This window comes from Pongo abelii, chromosome 4 (assembly GCF_028885655.2).
Source record: "Pongo abelii isolate AG06213 chromosome 4, NHGRI_mPonAbe1-v2.0_pri, whole genome shotgun sequence".
Taxonomy (NCBI): Eukaryota; Metazoa; Chordata; class Mammalia; order Primates; family Hominidae; genus Pongo; species Pongo abelii.
In genome coordinates, this window is record NC_071989.2 from 94,298,718 (window position 1) to 94,320,245 (window position 21,528).

The 21,528-nt window shown below is 35.9% G+C and overlaps 1 long non-coding RNA gene and 1 other non-coding gene across 4 annotated transcripts in view; both read right to left on the reverse strand.

Annotated features, from left to right (window-relative positions):
• The window catches only part of LOC129059455 (uncharacterized), a 58,883-nt gene that overhangs the window by 9,357 nt on the left and 27,998 nt on the right, over positions 1-21,528 (reverse strand). Inside the window, exon 6 of one of the 3 annotated variants that reach the window (XR_008525358.2) lies at positions 10,024-10,222. The exons of 1 other annotated variant lie outside the window; for it this stretch is intronic. This is a non-coding gene — a long non-coding RNA (uncharacterized LOC129059455). Of the gene's footprint in view, positions 1-10,023; positions 10,223-17,791; positions 18,152-21,528 lie in introns of those variants that run through there. One more of the 3 variants, XR_008525357.2, reaches the window with a different exon arrangement.
• Positions 5,584-5,690, reverse strand: LOC112133535 (U6 spliceosomal RNA). Its single transcript, XR_002915182.1, has one exon. It is a non-coding gene; the product is annotated as a U6 spliceosomal RNA (small nuclear RNA).

Sequence of the window (21,528 nt, forward strand, 5' to 3'; positions counted from 1 at the left end):
GTGCTCGGGTAGTGTTTGAACTTTAATAGACTATATCTATATATGCAGTAGAATACACTAATGCACTTGAGGAAATTTTTTCACATATTTGGCAAAAGGAAAATAAAATCAGAGCTTTGAAGAAATCTTTTCGCTTTAGGCACTTTCTGTAAGCCCTGGAAAAAAATTGTTTTACAAAGTGGGAATAGAAGTAGGGAAAATTAAATACATATTCATTAACATCAAGGAGCCATACACATTAATGGATGGTATGAAATCAAAATCAAATGGGAGAAATGGCTGATGTAGTATGTTTGATTTAATGTTTTTGTTAGGAAATTAAATGAAAACAAGGAAGGACTAACCTATAAACATGAACATTTGATAGACCCTACACATTTCACCTTACTTTACATGATTTTGTACACATTTAATATGATGTGTCTATTACTTTTTAATATGGCCAGATGATGGAAAAAAAGATGGTTCTGAAACTGCTAAAGGAAATTGCTAGTATCTATAGTTTGTGGTAGACAGGCCTAAATTTTGGAATGAAAATAAAGACCACAATGTAGTACAGCATTTTACCAGGGAAACATACATTTCCTTGCTTTTATAGATGTTCTTGATTCTACATAAAGCACATTTCTAAATTTTCTTGTAGTTCAGGGCTGTACAACAAATTTTTAAAGTAATTTTTGGCATTATTTTAGGATTAACAAATCTTCAACTATCTAAACCTCCTTTTATGTGATAAAATATGTCAAGAAGCAAATTAGTTTTTTTAATGGTTATTTTAAACATTTTCTATGGTCGACACATCTAAAGAAAAACTTCATTGATTTGGGATCAACCGATGATTCTTTGATTTGCCCTTCTCTTACATAGACAGTTTCCTTTCCATGAAGAAATATGATGATAACCATGAAAAACAATGTCCTATTGAAGAGCAAGGGTAGTAGAAAGTACTCTTAGGTCATAGCACCAGGATAATATTACATAATTCTCAAAACTGATCATATTTGCCCATTTCCTTCAGACATTTGGAGGCACAGAGCTCCTCTAACAAGTGGAGCAAACTGTATAAGAAAACAGCCCATCTAACAACTATCAGTCCATCTTTAAGAACTGGAAAAAACTGTTTAGCAGAACTTTTTGTGGACAAAACCTTAGTTTTAATTTGTTTTCTGCCCTAATTTCTTTCTACTCCAATTTTCTTATTTATTTTTATTATGTTGTGGATACCTTGTGATGGATATTTCCTGATTTGGAATTTCTAAACAATATTCATACCTTATGTGAACCACGAGAAGATAGAATAATGGCAAAAATATTTTTATTATGCAATAAATATATATTGATCTAAAATTTTAACCATAAAGTGAGGTAAAGAGTGAGAAGAAACGCACTCCCATGAAGTAACCACTGTTAACAATTTAACACTTTCTAGTGTAACCTAGAAATCACCTATGCATTTAAAAACAAATATTCATATAAAAATATCTTACTTTTTATCTTCAACTTTTATTTTAAGTTCAGGGGTACATGTGCAGGATGTGGAGGTTTCTTATGTAGGTAAATATGTGCCATGGTGGTTTGCTGCAGGGATCATCCCATCACCTAGGTATTAAACCCAGCATTAATTAGCTATTCTTCCTGATGCTCTCCCTCCCTCCACCCTCAACCCCCGACAGGCCCAGTGTGTGTTGTTCCCCCGGGAACAAATGAGAACAAATGTGACCATAGGTTCTCATTGTACAACTCCCACTTATGAGAACATGTGGTGTTTGTTTTTCTGTTCCTGCATTAGTTTTCTGAGGATAACAGCTTCCAGATCCATCCATGTCCCCGCAAAGGACATCATCTTGTTCCTTTTTATGGCCGTGTAGTATTCCATGTTGTATATGTACAACATTTTCTTTATCCAGTCTATTATTGATGGGCATTTTGGTGATTCCATGTTATATGCATGCATGTATCTTTATAACAGAATGATTTATATTCCTTTAGGTATATACCCATTAATGGGATTGCTGGGTCAAATTGTATTTCTGCTTCTCGATGTTTGAGAAATCACCACATTGTCTTCCACAATGGTTGAACTAATTTACACTCCCACCAACAGTGTAAAAGCATTCCTTTCTGTCAGCAACCTCCGCAGCATTTATTGTTTCTGGACTTTCTAATAATTGCCATTCTGACTGGTGTGGGATGGTATCTCATTGTGGTTTTGATTTACATTTCACTAATGATCAGTGATGTTGAACTTTTTTTTCATGTTTCTTGGGTGCATGAATGTCTTCTTTTGAGAAGTGTCTGTTCATGTCCTTTGCCCACTTTTTAATGGGGTTGTTTTTTTTCGTGTAAATTTAATTTTTTATAGACTCTGGAAATAAGACATTTGTCAGGTGGATAGATTGCAAATATTTTCTCCCATTCTGTAGATTGTCTGTTTACTCTGTTGATAGTTTCTTTTGCTGTGCAGAAGCATTTTTAGCTTAATTAGATCCCATTTATCAATTTTTGCATTTGTTGCAATTGCTTTTAGTGTTTTTGTCATGAAATATCTGTCCATGTCTATGTCTTGAATGGTATTACCTAGATTTTCTTCTAGGGTTTTTATAGTTTGGGGTTTACAATCAAGTCTTTAATCCATCTGGAGTTAATTTTTGTGTAAGGTGTAAGGAAGGGGTCTAGTTTCAATTTTCTGCACATGGCTAGCCAGTTCTCCCAGCACCATTTATTAAATAGGGAATCCTTTCTTCATTGCTTGTTTTGATCAGATATGTCAAAGATCAGAGGGTTGTAGGTATGCAGTCTTATTTCTGAGTTTTCTACTTTGTTCTATTGGTGTATGTTTCTGTTTTTGTACCAGTACCATGCTGTTTTGGTTACTGTAGCCCTGTCCTATAGTTTTAAGTCAGGTAGTGTGATGCTTCCAAGTTTGTTCTTTTTGCTTAGGATTGTCTTGGCTATTTGGGCTCTTTTTTGGTTCCATACGAATTTTTAAATAGTCTTTTCTAATTCTGTGAAGAATGTCAATGGCAGTTTAATGGGAATAACATTGAATCTATAAATCACTTTGGGCAGTAGAGCCATTTTTACAACACTGATACTTCCTATCCTTAAGAATGGAATGTTTTTCCATTTGTTTATGTCCTTTCTGATCTGATTTTTTTGAACAGTGGTTTGTAGTTCTCTTTAAAGAGATCCTTCACTTCCCTTGTTAGCTGTATTTCTAGGTATTTTCTTCTTTTTGTGGCAATTGTGAATGGAAGTTCATTTGTGACTTGGCTTTCTGCTTGCCTGTTTTTGATGCATAGCAATGCTAGTGATTTTTGCACATTGATTTTGTATCCTGAGACTTTGCTGAAGTTGCTTATCAGCTTAAGAAGGTTTTGGGCTGAGACAATGCAGTTTTCTAGATACAGGATCATGTCATCTGCAAATAAAGGTAATTTGACTTCCTCTCTTTCTATTTGAATACCCTTTATTTTTTTCTCAGCTGGAAGCTGATTGCCCCGGCCAGAACTTCCAGTACTATGTTGAATAGAAGTGGTGAGAGGGCATGCTTGTCTTGTGCCAGTTTTCAAGGGGAATGCTTCCAGGCTGTGGGTTTGTCATATATGGCTCTTATTATTTTGAAGTATGTTCCTTTTATACCTGGTTTATTGAGAGTTTTTATTATGATACAAAGGGTTTATCAAAGACCTTTTCTGCATCTATTAAGATAATCATGTATTTTTTGTCTTTGGTTCTATTTATGCGATGAATCACATTATTGATTTGTGTATGTTGAACCAACCTTGCATCCCAGGGATGAAGCCAACTTGATCCTGGTGGACAAGCTTTTTCATCTGCTGCTGGATTTGGTTTGCCTGTATTTTATTGAGGAATTTTGCATCAACGTTCATCAGAGATATTGGCCTGAAATTTTCTTTTTTGTTGTTGTTGTCTCTTCCATGTTTTGGTATTAGGATGATGCTGGCCTCATAAAATGAGTTAGGGAGAAGTCCCTCCTTCTCAATTGTTTGGAATAGTTTCAGAAGAAATGGTACCAGCTCCTCTTTGTACCTCTGGTAGAATTCAGCTGTAAATCCATCTGGTCCTGGGCTTTTCTTTTGTTAGTTGGTAGGCTATTTCTTACTGCCTCAATTTCGGAACTTGTTATTGATTTATTCAGGAATTCTACTTCTTCCTGTTTCAGTCTTGGAAGGGTGTATGTGTCCATGAATTTATTAATTTCTTTTAGATTTTCTAGTTTATGTGTATAGAGCTGTTTATAGTAGTCTCTGATGGTTGGTTGTATTTCTGTGGGGTCAATGGTGATAGCCCTCTTATCATTTCTAATTGTGTCTATTTAGTTCTTCTCTCTTTTCTTCTTTATTAGTCTAGCTAGTATTATCTCTTTTATTAATTTAAAAAAAAAACAGCTCCTGGATGTGTTGATGTTTTGAAGGTTTTTTTTGTGTCTCTACATTCTCCAGGTCTGCTCTGATCTTGGTTATTTCTTGTCTTCTGCTAGCTTTGAGGTTTGTTTGCTCTTGTTTCTCTAGTTCTTTTAGTTGTGAAGTTTGGTTGTTAACTTCAGATCTTTCTAGCTTTTTGATATGGGCATTTAGTGCTATAGATTTCCCTCTGAACACCTCTTTAGCTACATCCCAGAGATGCTGGTACATTTTCTCTTTGTTCTAATTAGTTTCAAAGAACTTCTTGATTTCTGCTTTAATTTCATTATTTACCCAGGAGTCATTCAGGAGTAGGTTGATCAATTTCCTTGTAGTTTTGTGGTTTTGACTGAATTTCTTAAACTTGAGTTTTAATTGGATTGTGCTGTGGTCTGAGAGACTGTTATGATTTCAGTTCTTCTGCATTTGCTGAGATGTGTTTTACTTCCAAGTATGTGATCAATTTTTGAGTGAGTGCTGTATGGCAATGAGAAGAATGTATATTCTGTTGATTTGGGGTGGAGAGTTCTGTAGATATCTATCAGGTCCACTTGATGCAGAGCTGAGGTCAGGTCCTGAATATCTTTGTTAATTTTCTGTCTTGACGATCTGTCTAATATTGACAGTGGGGTGTTAAAGTCTCTCACAATTATTGTGTGGGAGTTTAAATCTCTCTGTAGGTCCCTAAGAATTTGCTTTACAAATCTTGGTGCTTCTGTATTGGGTGCATATATATTTAGGATAGTTAGCTCTTCTTGTTGAATCGAACACTTTACCATTATGTAGTGCCCTCCTTTGTGCTTTTTGATCTTTGTTGGTTTAAAGTCTGTTTTGTCAGGAACTAGGATTGCAACCCTTGCTTTTTTCTGTTTTCCATTTGCTTGGTAAGTTGTCCTCCATCCCTTTATTTTGAGCCTAAATGTGTCTTTGACCCATTAGATGGGTCTCTTGAAGAGAGCATACCAATGGGTCTTGGTTCTTTATCTAGCTTGCAATTCTGTGTCTTTTAATTGGAGCATTTAGCCCATTTACGTTTAAGGTTAATATTATTACATGTGAATTTGATCCTGTCATGATGATGTTAGCTGGTTATTTTGTAGACTTGTTTACATGGTTGCTTCATAGTGTCATTGGTCTTTGTACTTCATTGTGTTTTAAAAATATTGTATGCTTCACAAACTTGCATGTCATCATTGCATAGGTGCCATGCTAATCCTCTCTGTATCATTCTAATTTTAGTATATGTGCTGTCAAAGTGAGCACTGAAATATCTTAATAATATAAGTGAGATCATATAATACCTACTATACTGTTTTCTTTTTACATTTATAAGCATCTTCCAAATTAGTATTTATACTCATGTCAGTTTTAAGACAGTTACTAACTCTTGCATGGTATAGATATAATTTATTTAAGTAATTCCCAGGTATGTATTCCAACTTTTAATTTTTCCAGCAATGCTGCAACATATATAATTTGCTATTCCAATTCTACACTTATAGAATTATATGTTGAAATTGGGTTTACAGTAAGATTCTATATTAGTAACATAAGGTAAAGTAAAATGATTCTATATTAGTAGCATAAGGTAAAGTATTTTCAAGTCTGGGAAATGATAATGGTAAACTTATATGAGGGAAAAAATCTGTTTTTTTTTCTTTTTACTATATTTAACATCAGTAACAACAGTAACCCTCAGACTAAAACAAAACCACATTGTAATTAACTTAAAGAAAATAACATGTAAAAAAGGAATCAGATGAATGCTTTCCTCACTTTTTAATGGTGCTGATTTTACTTGATGAGTTGTTAACATTTTCAGCAACTGTCAGACAGTGGGTATGAAATGCAGGGTTGAAAGCTCTGGTCAGGATTTGGAGTGTACAGACTTGTTCTTTTTCCTCAAACTGCTAAGGCTGAAATTGCTTGTCACCCTTCAGTTTGACAATAAAATGAAGTCAATCTTGATTTCATGTTTCTCTATTGAGTTAATAAGTATACTACATTTTAAAAACAGGATGGAATCCTTCCAATAGTTTAGTTAAGTTTTTCTAAGTGATTGGGAGTACTGCATATTGCTAAATGGTCTCTCAACTTAATCCATAATAACTTCAGAGGTATCTGCTCAAGCCAAACTCAGAGGACTTAAACCCCAGGGCTCTCATTAGAGAAAACCCTCCAGATTTTATTACATAGCACTGTGGTTTTCCAACTGCAGTCTTATGCAAGGGCTCACAGGCATGGGTGATTCTAGAAGAATCAATTTTCTGACTTCCAAGGTAGTCCTTCCTAAAACAGATCTGCCTGAGAATAAGCTTTCTTTTAGGTACTGCCCCACACAAAATATTTCCCTTAAAGGGTAACATAAAACTGTTTGGTATTTTTGCTGCTTAGGTGATTTCCAAATACATATTTAGATAAAACAGAAGGAGGCCCGATACAGTTTTTAACTTATAAGTTGTTAGAAATAATTTCTGATGAGAGTTCACCATATCATAAATAAATAGATCCTCATTGGTTTATTTTTCATAACATTAAAAGTATAAAACAAGAAATAATTGAATAGTAATATGCATTAAAGGGAACTATGTAAAATTTCTGATTGTTACAGAAAATTTTCATGTCTTGTGATTGCTTATCTGTAAAATGGAAGAGGAGAATCAGATGTAAGGTTCTGTGTTCTTTGTTCTACAAATTCAGTGCTTATTTTTCCAGTCAATAGAGACACATTGACTATCTCGTCCTTCAAATAGCCAGTTGAGTAACTGTTTTAAATATGGAAATATGGCTAATCAAACATAATTTGACAGTTATAATAGAAACTGTCTTTTTTCGAAAACTTTCTGTCAGCTTCTGTATTTGATTCTACTTCTGTTTTCATTTAATCATTAAAGATATTACCTTGAAATATTATTAAAGATAACTGGTTGAGACACTAACTTGTATTTTACTCCCAGTGTATTTCTCCCTTTTACCAAGAACTTACCCCGTGTTGTTCTTGCTTCAGGGGCGTTGATGTTACAAGCCTTAAAGCAGAAGTTGTCTGAACACAACCTCCTCCCCCAACATTTTGTTTTTGAAAACAGAAGTCCATTTAATGGATTAAGCCAGTTCATTTCACAGTGATATGGGAGAGAGATTCATCTTTGGAAGGTGGTGGAAGGTACAGAGCAGGTGGGCAGAAATACACAGAGCTCATGAGAATAAAATATTCCTTGTATGTATGGGAGAATGCATGTATGTATCTGATGATGGGAATTATGTTCCTCTGCAGCAACCTAGGGAGAAGATAGGACTTTAGAAGGGACAGCTGCAAGGTGCAATCATGGAGACTAGACAATTGGCCAAGGCTTTTACCTTCAGCTAAGGTATTACACCACATCCAAACTGTGCCCAAGCTAAGTGTAGAAATAACAAGAAAAGGCCAGGTGCAGTGGCTCACGCCTGTAATCCCAGCACTTTGGGAGGCCGAGGCAGCCAGATCACTTGAGGTCAAGAGATCGAGACCAGCCTAGCCGACATGGTGAAACCCCGTCTCTACTAAAAATACAAAAATTAGCTGGGCGTGATGACACGCACCTGAGGCAGGAGAATCGCTTGAACCTGGGAGGTGGGGGTTGCAGTGAGCCGAGTTAGCACCACCACACTCCAGCCTGGCGACAGAGCGAGACTCCATCTCAAAAAAAAAAAAAAAAAAAAAGCAAGAAAAGCCCACCTTCTACCTTCTAATGGCTCACATAGGATTACACAATTTATTTTTCAGCTGTGACTATGATATATTAAAGTGTAGAAAACATTTCTTTATTTTCAAGGCGGGCTGAAAACTCTTTGGATATTGGTGCAACCTTGAAGAATAAATGCTGCTCTTGCCACCCTGGGTACAGTGGGCCTCAGCAATAGATTTCAATTGATTTAGAAAAACAAAGTGTTATGACATTTCTTGTAAAAATGTATGATCAAAGAAAACTCACACCTCTACATATCTACTATAATTTTCATTTTTCAGACAGTATAACTGTGATATTCATTGACAGTTTTAGCCAGGTATTTCAGGTTTTCCTCCTGAGTACAAGGTGGTTTGTACTTCCCCTCCCCTTGAAGTGGGCGTGGCGACGTGATTTACTTAGATCAATCAAATGTGTGTGGTGCCGGCCTCACTTCCAGGTGGAAGCAATAAAAGTAGGTCTGCCCTCCCCCAAGTAGGGTCTTGTCTTTCTCTCTGCCTCAACGACTGGTGATGCTTTGGTTGGCTCCTCTGTCAGCCTTGGTTCTGGAGTGAGGATGACACGGAACAGAGCACCCTGTCTACCCACATGGACAGGAAGTGTGAGCAAAAAGTAAGTCTTGGTCACTTAAGATGGTGCGGTATTAGAATTGTTTCCAGAGAATAACCTTGAAAATCTTACCCAGTACAATCAATACTACTGAAGCCCAGAGAGTCAAACAACTTGTTTAAGTTTACTTCTCAGTTAATAAATGTTGATTTCAAATACAACTTTCCCTGCTAAGCAGTTAATATTCTATAAGCATTTATTAAGTGCCTGCTAAGGACACACCCTGCTAAGGACCCTGAGGATACTGTGTTGAATGACACAGACAGGGAGGGTCCTTGCCTTCAAGAGAGCTACTCACAGACTACTTAACCTCTGTTCAATAATCTGGTTAGGGGTTAGCATTAAGTTTACAATTTCTAGAACCCATTGCCTCAACCCCTCACACACACACACCCACCTTTAAGAAATGGGAATAACATTTGCCCATCTCCAGACTTTTGGGGCCTCCTTTTTTCTTTGTGATTTCTTAGAGTTTAACAACCGGAGTGCCTTGATCACATCTGCAAGTCATTTAAATATCCTAGGATATAATTTATCTGGGCCCTAAGGCTTGAATTAATTTAAAGCTGTAAAGTAGTCCCTTATTATCTCTGCACCTATCTTGTACTTCAATTCCCTTCTAATGATGTTTGTTCTAGATTTGCCAGCTTGAAAATTATTTTCCTTGATGGGGAAAAGAGCAAAACAGAATGTGAATAAATCTACGCTCTCTGCTTTGTTGCTTAACATATTTTTTGTAGTAAATTGTAGACTTCCTGAGGTGTGTGGATTGTTTTGAGCAAGCATATGTACCCGCAGCATAGCCAAGAAAGTCTACTTAATAGGGATTAAGACCAGTTAATAATGAGTGAAGCTGAAACTAAAAACTCATATGCAGGTGTTCAAACAAATTACTGAGGTGAGCCGGATGAGATTAATGTGTGTCCAGGAGAACTCACTGGAGAAGCACCTGGAATGTTTTTGGTACTATGAATACTCTAGCTCAATGCATTTTCTTGTTTTTTATCTGAGGCAACCTAAGGTAGCACTTTCGTATTTGAACAAACATAGAATTACAATTTAGTTAACATTTGTAAAGCACCTACTCTGTATTTGGTACTGTGTCTGTATAGTTGCTGTTACCCTAGAATGGTGATAGTGATCAAAACTGAGTATCCACACTGTGAGTGCTGGTATTCAGTGCTCTCTCTTATGGAAAGATTGCGGGCTTAGTTTGGGTCAGGGAAAGCTTCATTCCTGAGGTGTTTTTTTTTTTTTTTTTTAATCTCATCAGATTCTTCTGCAAGTTTCCCAGTACTGGATTTTGATTCCATTTAAAGCTCTATTCTGCTTTATTTATGTAAAGGCCCTTGTTTTGTCTTAAGAGTTTTCCAGTGTTTCAAGTCTTTGTAAACTTCTTCAGATTCTCTCCATTTTTTGTATTCTTACATCTTCTCAACCTTGAAGGTCTGATCTCATTACCTTGTAGAGACATGAAAATTTCCGATTACTAAATTTGGTCAGTAGCTTACATTACATTTATAATATGGGGATTAGTACTTGGAGTCTCTGATTTTAATTCCTCACCATATGCCCTTTAGAACTTCTGAACAAAGGTACAATTCTATCTCTCTCAGAACTTCGGAAATGTTCTTTCAAAAAAATATAGCATTTTGCTTTTCTCTGTCTCTCACTGCTTGGCTTTTATGAACTCGAAGATGACATGGTTACACTGTCTCCCATGGTTTCTGTTCCCTCCACATTCATAGTCCTGTCTTCCTAGATTATAAGAAGTCTACCCAAGAGTAACATTTCTTTGCTTCTTTAACCTTCAGTCAATCATTTTCAGTTTTTAGTGTGTATCACAGTGTGGTCTGCAGACACGTGGAGTGATTGTTTAAAATGTGCATTTCTCAGTGCTCTTTCTCAGAACCAGCTATACAATTAGCAGGGCATAGTGCAAAATTAAAGCCCCATGTTGAAAGGCATTAAGAATTTTTGATGGTGACATCAAAATCATGAAGAATTGTACACGATGGTGACAGTAAGACATTAAACCCAGCATGGGGCCCTTCTGAGCATGCCCAAAAAGCCAGCTCTATTTTTTCCTCAAAGATTCTGATTGAGGAAGTTTGTTGTAGAGCCAGAAAGTTGCATTTTTAGCAAGCTTACTGTATTTTCTGATGTAGGTTGTTCTGTAGGCCTGTTTGAAAACCCTGCTCTGCATGATGACCATTCCCATGCCCACAGCAAATTCAAACGGTAATATTCGAGGTTACATGCTTTCAGAAGATAAACATTTTACCAATACATTTTGCCTTGGTGCCTGTTTTCCAATGTATTTTAGAAAATCATTCACATACAGTCTGACAGGGTTGCATATAATATCATTCCACAGGGATATCCCATCTTGTCTCTTTTGTATTAAATAAATGCTTTTGTTCAGGTGGTTCAATCTTTAGATTTTTAGCTATATACATGCAGATGTAGTGACATAGAGACATGTTTATGATATACAGTCATGCACCGTGTAACGATATTTTGGTCGATGACAGACTACATATAGGGCAGTGGTCTCATAAGATTATAATACTGTATTTTTACTATATATTTTTTATGTTTAGATACACAAATACTTACCATTGTGTTATAGTTGCCCAAAGTATTCAGTACTGTAACATATACAGGTTTTTAGCCTAGAAGAAATAGCTATATCATACAGCCTAGGTGTGTAATAGGCTGTAGCATCTAGAATAGTGTAAATAACTCTGTGATAGTTGCACAATGATGAAATTGCCTAACAATACATATCTTAGACAGTATCCCCGTTGTTAAGCTATCTGTAACTGTATAGTTAAAAAAACCTCTACTTGATTACTTAGCATGTACTTCTAGATTATTTGGGGGGAAAAATGTAAAGCAATATATAACAGGAAAAATTTTTTTGTAAAACAAATATGAAAATGCTAAAAAGTGGCCTCTACTGGATATAGAACTCCCAGAATATATACCTATATATGTATATATTTTTGCTCTGCATGAGCATAAAATACTCATATTTGTATATAAAAATACATATATGTCTAGTATTATAAAAAATAAAAATTTTAAATATATGGTCCCAATACATGCATACGCCTTGGCCCAGCAGACAACACATATTAAGATGATCATCTATGAAATCAAGTTTGTCAGTTGATGTTAATGGCGTAAATTCTCTTAATTTCTACGTATTGTGTGTTGGTGCATAAACACTTAATTTGAAGCACTTTTTCATTAACTTCTTCAGAGCTTCTGGGTGCCTTCTCTAGTATGTTCTATGTTACTCAGTCTTTTCTCAGGTTTAATTTTATCTATGCATTTTTAACACTTCCACTGAAATTTCTGTTCAATTCCACAGCCATATACGTATTCATTGAGCACAGGTCATATTGCATGCTAGACAAAGAGACTATAAAGATAAAAACTACTAGGACACAAGCTCTTCCTTTAAAGAGTTCAAATGAAGTTTAAATTCACAAATGGACATTTATAGTGATAATACATAATAACCTAATATATGTATATGTGTTTTCTTCCATGGCTTTGGGTTCATAACTCCCATACCTCTTGTTACAGTAAACAGAATCTTCCTCTCTGGTCTTTTCCTGCTCTTCTTTTACCTGCCCACGGCAGGACTCGAAGCTGGTTGTGGGTTACAAGAACCTCATTCTAGAAAGGGTCCTGACTTGTTCCCCGGAGGAAGGAATATTTCACAGAAAGGTCTAAAAGAATCTGAACAGACAGGCCTTATTATGTTTAGATCATACCCTTTTGACCAATCACATTTCAACATGGTTGTCCATGCTTCAATCATGCCTGTCCAGTGAAGTCTCCCTAAAAAGCCTGAGAGGACAGGGTTCAGGAGCTTCTGGGTAGCTGAACACAGAGAGGTTCCTGGAGGGTGGCACACTCAGGGAAGGAATAAAAGCTCTATGCTTCTTCCCCATTCCTCACCCAGTGAATCTGTTTATCTGTATCCTTTGTAAGACCCTTTATAATAAACTAGTAAATGCGTTTCCCTGAATTCTGTGAGCTGCTCTAACTAATCAAACCCAAAGAAGGCGTTGTGAGAACCCCAACTTGAAGCAAGTTGGTCAAACTTTCTAGAGGCCTAGACATGCAACTGGTGGGAAGCGAGGAGGAGGTTTTGTGGAATTGAGCGCTCAACCTGTGGGATCTAATTCTGTCTCCAGGTAGACAGTGTCAATTGAATTGGAGGACACCCAGCTGGTGTCTGCCGCAGAATTGCTTGCTTGCTGGTGGGGAGGAATCACCACGTATTTTGGGGTCACATATTTTGAAGTTTTATGTGTTGATTGTTGTTGTATTGGTGTGAGAGTAGAGGAAAAAGATAGCTTGCTTTTCCAAGCAGTAATGCATGCTGAACCCAACAATTAAGTTAAACTCAAGATGCTACTGGAGCTCCATAAAGAAATGCCTACTGAATCCAGATTAGGTTGTGAGAAAGTAGTTCAGAAAATGTTTCCTGAAATAGGTACAAACTGAATGAGGCTAGAACAATGAGTCAACTGGGAAAAGATTGGGATAAAGGTTGTGCATCAGTCAGGGTTCTCTAGAGGGACAGAACTAACAGGATAGATGTATATATGAAAGGGAGTTTATTAAGGAGTATTGACTCACACAATCTCAAGGCGAAGTCCCACAATAGGCTGTCTTCAAGGAGCAAGGAAGCCAGATGGATGTGTTTGCTTCCCCTTCTGCCAGGATTGTAAGTTTCCTGAGGCCTTCCCAGCCATGCTAAACTGTGAGCCAATTAAACCTCTTTCCTTTATAAATTACCCAGTCTCGGGTATGTCTTTATAAGCAGCATGAGAATGGACAAATACATACAGTTTGCAATGAAAGGGCTAGCCATAAAAATATAAGGGGCAGAGTTTTGAAAAATGCTTTAAGTTAGGGGCTAAGACAAAGAATATATATTTGTTTATATTTACCTAGGTGAAGAATTTTAAACTTTATTCTAAAGGAAGGGGAATATTGCTACATTTTAACCAAGAAGGTGATCAGATTTTCATCTATAGTAAACAAGCCCCCTGAATTACACATTCTTCTCAGTTCTAAAGAATATTTTACCCTTGTCAAAATAACAGCTTAAATCATGATCCAAAAGAAAGATTCTCCTCTTTGACACTATCTAGTAGTACCAGCTTTTGTCTATAGTCTCTTTAAAGACGTAACGGCACAATAAAAAAGAATTGAAACTCCCATCTGCATCATAAACCCTTTTTTAAATTTCTAATTAGTACTTTAAGGGACCTGGAGGCACTTTAGAGTTTCTTCAGAAGGTGTCACACAGTCTATAAGGGCATCAACAATTTGGTCATAAATGGGAAAAAAATGGGTCTGATACCATCTGGTATGCTCTTGTCAGTCCTGCATCTAAAATCCTTAAAGATCACGCATCTTCCCGTTTGCCATATCACATTCCCATATGGTTGCTCAATTTTTCACTACTATACATTCTATTCTTGTCTAGAAAAGAAAAAATTTCTGTTGAGCCTAGTCGTAAGTAAGAGTATGTTATTTCTTAAGTAGAAGTAATATAAACTGTAAGAGACAACATTGATTGCTGTTAGTCATAACAGCTTTCACACTTGACCATTTTCCCTAAATATATTTAAAAAAAACAAAAGCTTCCCCTTAAGACCTCATTACTGAGTATGAAATTTAGAAAAAAATTGTATGGAGGGACAGGTAATTGGCTCATACCTACTTGCTTTACAGCATTACAAAAATCAATTTATCAGCAATGACCACTATAGGTGAATATTACCTATTCAAACTTAAAAGACATTTGAACTCTGGGAATCTCACTGCTTATGAAGATGTTATTGTCAATTTTCACTAATATGCATACTGAAGAATTCACTATAATAATGGTCATTATATTTCTACAAAATCTATAGCATTACAAATCTAAAAGACATCAAGGACAGTGTTGCTATCTAAATGTTGATTCCTGCTTATCATTGGCATTCACTTAGAAGTTATTTTTTAAAGTCTAAATTTTTCTTACATTCCTATTATTTTGAGTAAATAATTAGCATTTCCCAGACCTGTTTCATAAATCTAACTTTGTATTCTTTTAAAATTTACTTTTCACATAAAATAATTGGTTCACTATTTTTCAGAGGCATAAAGTTTTTCTTTCTAAATATAAAAATGTGTTCCCCAGTAAAAAATTCTTTCTTTACATTGTATTTCCTTTATTGCTTCCATTTTAAGGTGACATTATGGGAGGAACAATAATTGCCTTGTTCATTTTGATTTATTTGGCTCTATGCCTCCTTACCTTGCTAATGAAAAATATACTGTCCTACATGGGTCATTTATGATGTGATTCCATAAGATGCTTTTTGCATTTCCAGCCCGCAGGATAATATATTAGCTTAAAACTACCTAATAGGAAAGAATTTGTTGGCGTTTTGTTGTTGTTTTTGTTCTGTCTTCCTACCTAATGGGTAACTTAAAGCAAATCTATATTTGTAATTGTAAGGATTAAGAGGCAAAAGACAAATGGCAACTGTTGTCAAAATGAGAGCTTTTGCTAAGACCTGTTCTTTTTCCTAATTTCCTATGAGTCCCGTTATGTAAGTGGAATCTTATTCTTGCTTCCTTTCTCAAACTGTCAGTACTTTCTGTTGTGTAATTACTTACCAACAGGTCAGAGAACTACTTTTGTTTCATCAGAAATGAGTAAATGTGGCCACTTTCTTACTAAAGGATCAGATGTCTATGAAAATATTTGTAAGTCACCATGGAATTTGTACAAAGGCAACTTCATTTGTTTTATTGCCAGGGAAGAGGATAGCATCACATAGAATGTAATTTCAAATCCAGAAAGAAATCCATACATCTATAGTGAACTTAGTTTCAACAAAAGTGCCACGAACATACATTGGGAAGAGACAGTCTCTTCAGCAAATGGTGTTGGGAAAACTGGATATCCATATGCAGAAGAATGAAACAAGACCCCTCTCTCTTGCCAAATATAAAAATCCAATTAAAATAGATTAAAGATTCAAATCTAGGACTTGAAACTATGAAACCACTAAAAAAAAAACTTTGGAGAAACTCTCCAGGACATCAGCCTTGGCAAAGATTTCTTACTGTTCCACAGGCATTGGCAACCAAAGCAAAAATGGACAAATAGAATCATATCAGGTTAAAAAGCTTCTGCACAGTAAACAGTCAACAAAGTGAAGAGACAACCACAGAATGGGAGAAAATATTTCCAAACTATCATCTGACAAGGGATTGATCACCAGAATACATAAGGAGCTCAAACAACTCAATAGGAAAAAATCTAATAATCCAATTTAAAAATGGGCAGAAGATCTAAACAGACATTTCTCAAAAGGCATACAAATGGCAAACAGGCATATGAAAAAATGCATCAGAAAATTGCAAATCAAAACTACAATGATATATCATCTCCCCCCCAGTTAAAATGGCTTTTATTCAAAAATACGCAATAACAAATGCTGGCAAGGTTGTGGGGAATAGGGAACCCTCATACACTGTTGGTGGGAATGTAAATATCCTTCAGTCACTGTAAAGAGCAGTATAGAAGTTCCTCAAAAACCTAAAAATAGAACTACCATATGATCCAGCAATCCCACTGCTAGGTATAATCAAAACAAAGGAAATCAGTATATTCAAGAGATATCTGCTGTCTCGTGTTTATTGCAGCACTATTTGCAATAGCGAAGATTTGGAAGCAACTTGTATCCAAGTAACAGATGAATAAATAAAGGAAATGTGGTACATGTACACAGTGGAGTACTATTCAGACATAGGAAAGAATGAGATTCTGTTATCTGCAACAACATGGATGGAGCTTGAGGACACTATGTTAAGTGAAGTAAGCCAGGCAGAGAAAGACACACTTAGCATATTCTCACTCATCTGTGAGAGCTAAAAATTAAAACATTTGAACTTATGGAGACAGGGAGTAGAATAATGGTTACGAGAGGCTGGGAAGGGTAGTTGGTGGAGGCGGGTGGTTAGTGGGTACAAAGACAGAATGAATAAGATCTAGTATCTGATAACAGGGTGACTACAGTCAACAATAAATTATTGTACATCTTAAAATAACTAAAAGTATAATTGGAATGTTTGTAACCCAAAGAAATGATAAATGTTTGAGGTGATGAATACCCAATTTACCCTGATGTGATTACTACACACTGTATGCCTGTATCAAAATATCTCAGGTACCCCATAAATATATATACCTACTATGTTCTCATAAAAATTTAAAATTAAGATAATATGTAATATTTTCCAGGAAAATTAAACTTGCTTGTTAGCAGAGTAAGAAGATCATTTTCTGCCATGGTTTATTATTATCAATATGGTTGAGTTCAGAAAATGTTTTCTCTTAATAAAAAGTTTATATTAAATGAAAAAAGATACGTCAATTGTTTAGTGTCAAGACTTTAGACTTCATATTTTCTGATTCTCTTACAAAGCTTGTTTTCATATGAATACCTTAGTCTTTAAGCTTTAAATGAGTTGATTTTAGTCCCATATTGAATAGCGTATTATTATTTTGTTATTGTTGTTCATATGTGATCCAATACAGCTAGATGGGAAGACTGAGAGTTGAAACAGGATAATACTTAACATGAAGCCATATGTTCCTTGAGAACAGGCTGTCTCAGAGCCAGCTTGGGACTGAAGACTGCATAGGGAAAGGAGATGTCAGGTTCTCTGTCTTTCAGACTGTTGCCAAGAGGAATGGTCTACAGACTCACCCAGAATCTTGAGTCCATGTGAACATTTGAGAAGTTCATAAGCTTGGTCATGGATATTATTAGATTTCTCCAGCAAATCTGACATAATTCAAAAAGTCAAATATGTATAGAAATGTCATAAATAGAGAATATGTTCTTGTACCAATTGACATGAAATGATGTAATGAGAAAAACCCGGAATCACATTAAAACAAAAGGCTTCTCCTAAACTAGGAGGGAGCCAAGAGACCAAAGAATGACTCAGACAAGTCCAGCTTGGCAAGTAGGTGAGTTTATTAGGATTTACATACGAGGCACTCCTGGATGGCAGCAGAACAGCTTGAGAGATTTGCGCTGCCTCCCTTCCGTAAGCTGCTGTTAAGCTGGTTTTCTGGCACTTCGTCTGCCGTTTGTGTGGTGGGACTGCTTTCCTTGGTAGTTCTCAGATACTCTCCAGGATTCTTGGCTTCTCAGGGACACCTGCTTTTCAGCCGGGCACCATAGCCTTGACTCATCAACTTGCATTCAAAACATGTCACACTGCAGGTCTTTTAATTGATAGTGCTTAGTTTTGTCTTTTTTATTTCTTTATGTACACTCTCATAAGTACCTATTTTTAAGAGACATCCACAGGGCCAAGACATTTATATATTTTATTATTTTAAATGTCTTGGTTGGTTATAAACAACCAAGCAAGACTTTTATACATTTTCACTAAAGACTATTGTGTTTGTTTCTACAACTTCCTATTAGGCACATTTGTAGAAATGTTTTTCAGCATTAATAATTCAAAACTTAGTTTTAAGCAGCTAACCCACTATAGTCAGATTACAGTAAAGACATTAATTCTTTTTTTTCAAAGGCCTTCCAATATGAACTTCATTTAAAATTCATTGGTTCTTTTTTCAGATCATCCTCTCTCCCTAGATTTTCATAGTTGCTGTTAACCTTAAAGATGTTTCACACAAATGCATAGAGACAGATACAAGACAAATGAATAGAGAAAATTCTATGAAAAGAAAAAGATATACTTTAATTGCTTATGAACTTTATAATATTATTGAGAACCATTATTTGTCAGGGAGTGATAAAAATTCCCACATGAATGCATGTACTATAATTATAATAATTTGTAATGATTCAACACTCTTGTAGTCAGAGCAAAGTGCTCTTCTGCCTGCGTTGTGTTTTGATGTATTTGTAGGTGTTATGAATCCAAAGACTCATAGATGGTCATTTTAACCTGACATGCTCTGCTGTAGGAGAGCTTCTTCAATTCATTAACCTCATTTAAATAGACACAAAATGCTAAATCAAGAAAATTCCTTCTGATCATTTTAGAAATCAGTAATGACTTCATCACAGCGATATCTCTTTTGGGTGTTTGACAAACAGTATCTTTTCTGGTAAGGAGGAGTAATAGAGAATTTAATAATCATGGATATGGATAGGGGAAAAACTGAAAACCTGCTCATTATAACTATAATAGGTAGTATAATTAGAGATGCCTGGACAACCAGAGCAATGGAAAGAGCAAAGAATGTGTAAAGAATGAAGAGGAGGCTAGGGAAAGCTTCAACTGTAGTGCCATTTCAGAGTTAGAGTTGTAAAAATCAATGGAAGCAGTAAACAAGAGAACTGACACCACTAATGCATAGTGTGCATAGTGGGAATGATATACAAATTATATATAAATACATTCTAACCATATGTGAATGCAAATAGTAGTATCATATTTGGAAAAGGACATCAGTTCTTTACAACACTGTATACTCCCCTAGACATAGTCTTCTTTTTTTTTGTAAGATAAAAAAAGATTGCCCCCCAGCCTAAAGCAACACATATCCGTAGTTTTGAATTGAATCCAGGGTTGATACTTTACTGATGTCTTTGAAATCAACATGGTTGATGACAGAAGACATATAAATCATCCTAAGAAATCTTGTGACCTTGATCTTCGCTACTTTATTCAACCAAGTTGGTTCTTCTCAGGACTTTAAACATAAGAGCATTGAATGGACTAAAACAGTGTGTCCTAGGGGCACAATAAGATCTTCATGACTAATGATTTATTGGAAAAAGGTACTGAGAAGAAGGGGTGTGTCTTAGACTTGGGACCCCTTAGGTGGTGAGTTGATATTTATATGCTATGTTATTTTATAAATAATTGCTAAAAAGTGTCTCAGGAACATTGTGTAATCCTTTAAATTTGTAATTGTAGGAGGCCCTTAATTTTAAGGTAAGTTATTTTGCTATACAATAAAATAATTAAAAATGTTCAATTTAGGCCCAACTCAGGATTATGCCAATTCCTATACTGTTTTCTAATTAAGAAAAAAATAAAGTGAAATTAGTAGGAGCACATTTTTAATATCTCATAATTAAACTAATCAATAAAAATAAACAGATGTTCGGCTGAAAGGGAACAAAGATAAAACGAAGAGAGAAAGGAAATCATAGGTTCTCAGAATAGCCTGCCCAATGAGGGAAGGTGGAAGGAGAGTGAGTTACCGGCAATAGACAGAAAATTGCTTGCTTTTTTGTTTTGCTTTCCTCAAGCATACACAGATCCAGCTCCCCATACCATCTTCTTCATATTTATGCCTGTCCCTTGTCCTTAATGGAACCGTCTTTCTCTTATGTATTGTTCCTTCACTCCCTTCTTTGTTTTGCTTTTTCTTCATTCCTCCTTGACTGGTGGAGGACATTTCATTAAACGTGTGCTTGGAAACTTTGATGCCCTTAGTCTGGTTCAGTAAATATCTCTGTATGTACCTTGTCATCAATGTGACACCTAAGCACTGGGCTTGACTAACAGCAGCAAGTATCCGGATATGGCATTCATTCTAGGAACAATACGGTATTTTTCTGGTGGAGGAAGCATGGACTAGGCTTTTGGAAACCTGGGTTCTAGGCCTGACTCTGGCTCTCTTGAGCAGTTTGACCTTGGATAATCAAGTCCTTGCTTCTGGTGTCAATTCCAGGTCTCTGAAGTGATTGTACTAATTTTTTGTATTCCCTCCTTGGCTAATTTAGTCCAACCTTCTCATTTTAGGGGTAGAGAAATTAAGCTATGGAGAGAATTATCTACAAACATCTCATATATCTTGTATTAATATTAGTTTGTATTTATATTACTTCATTTATATAGAATTGTCTTTATGTAGAATTTTATGTGTGTATAAAATACAACTATTGAGGGTCCCCACTCCCCACTCAAAACAACAAAATTCACCTCCCTAAATTATCTGTTCTTCAAACAATACCTCATCCAGGTATACTACTAACTGTAATCCTCCCAAGAGTTTTGTTTTAGAATGGGGAATAAAATGAGCAATTCAGTAGTAGAAGTGAGAGACTAGATATTTCTGTTGCAAATAAAGTTATCCAGGGAAAAGGGGAGTGGTCAAGAATAACACACTTTCTGGAACAGGAAAATTAGAGTGGTCTGACTACTATTATAAAATGAGCAGGTATGCGTTTATATAATATAGTTTTTTTTTCAGTAAAAATCTAAGTTGTGAAAATGCTGTTATTCTATTTTATTAGAAGCCATATCATATGCAGAAAGTTACACACACACATTCATTCACATACAAATATTCCTAAGTGAAAAACTATGTTTGCTATATTTGTCACTTAAATATAAACTTATGACAACTTGTGGCACAGGTTTTTTATTTTTGACATGGGGGTCTTGTTCTGTCACCCAGGCTGGTGTGCAATGGTGCAATCACTGTTTACTGAAGCCTCTACCTCTCAAGTTCAAGCAATCCTCCTACCTCAGCCTCCCAAGAAGCTGGGACCACAAGCATATGCCACCACAACCAGCTAATTTTTTTTTTTTTTAAATTTTGTGTAGAGACAAGGTCTCCCTATATTTCCCAGGCTGGTCTGAAATTCCTCAGCTCAAGTGATCCTCTCGCCTCAGCCTCCCAAAGTGCTGGGATTATAGGCATGAGCCACCATGCCTGCCTATAGCACAAG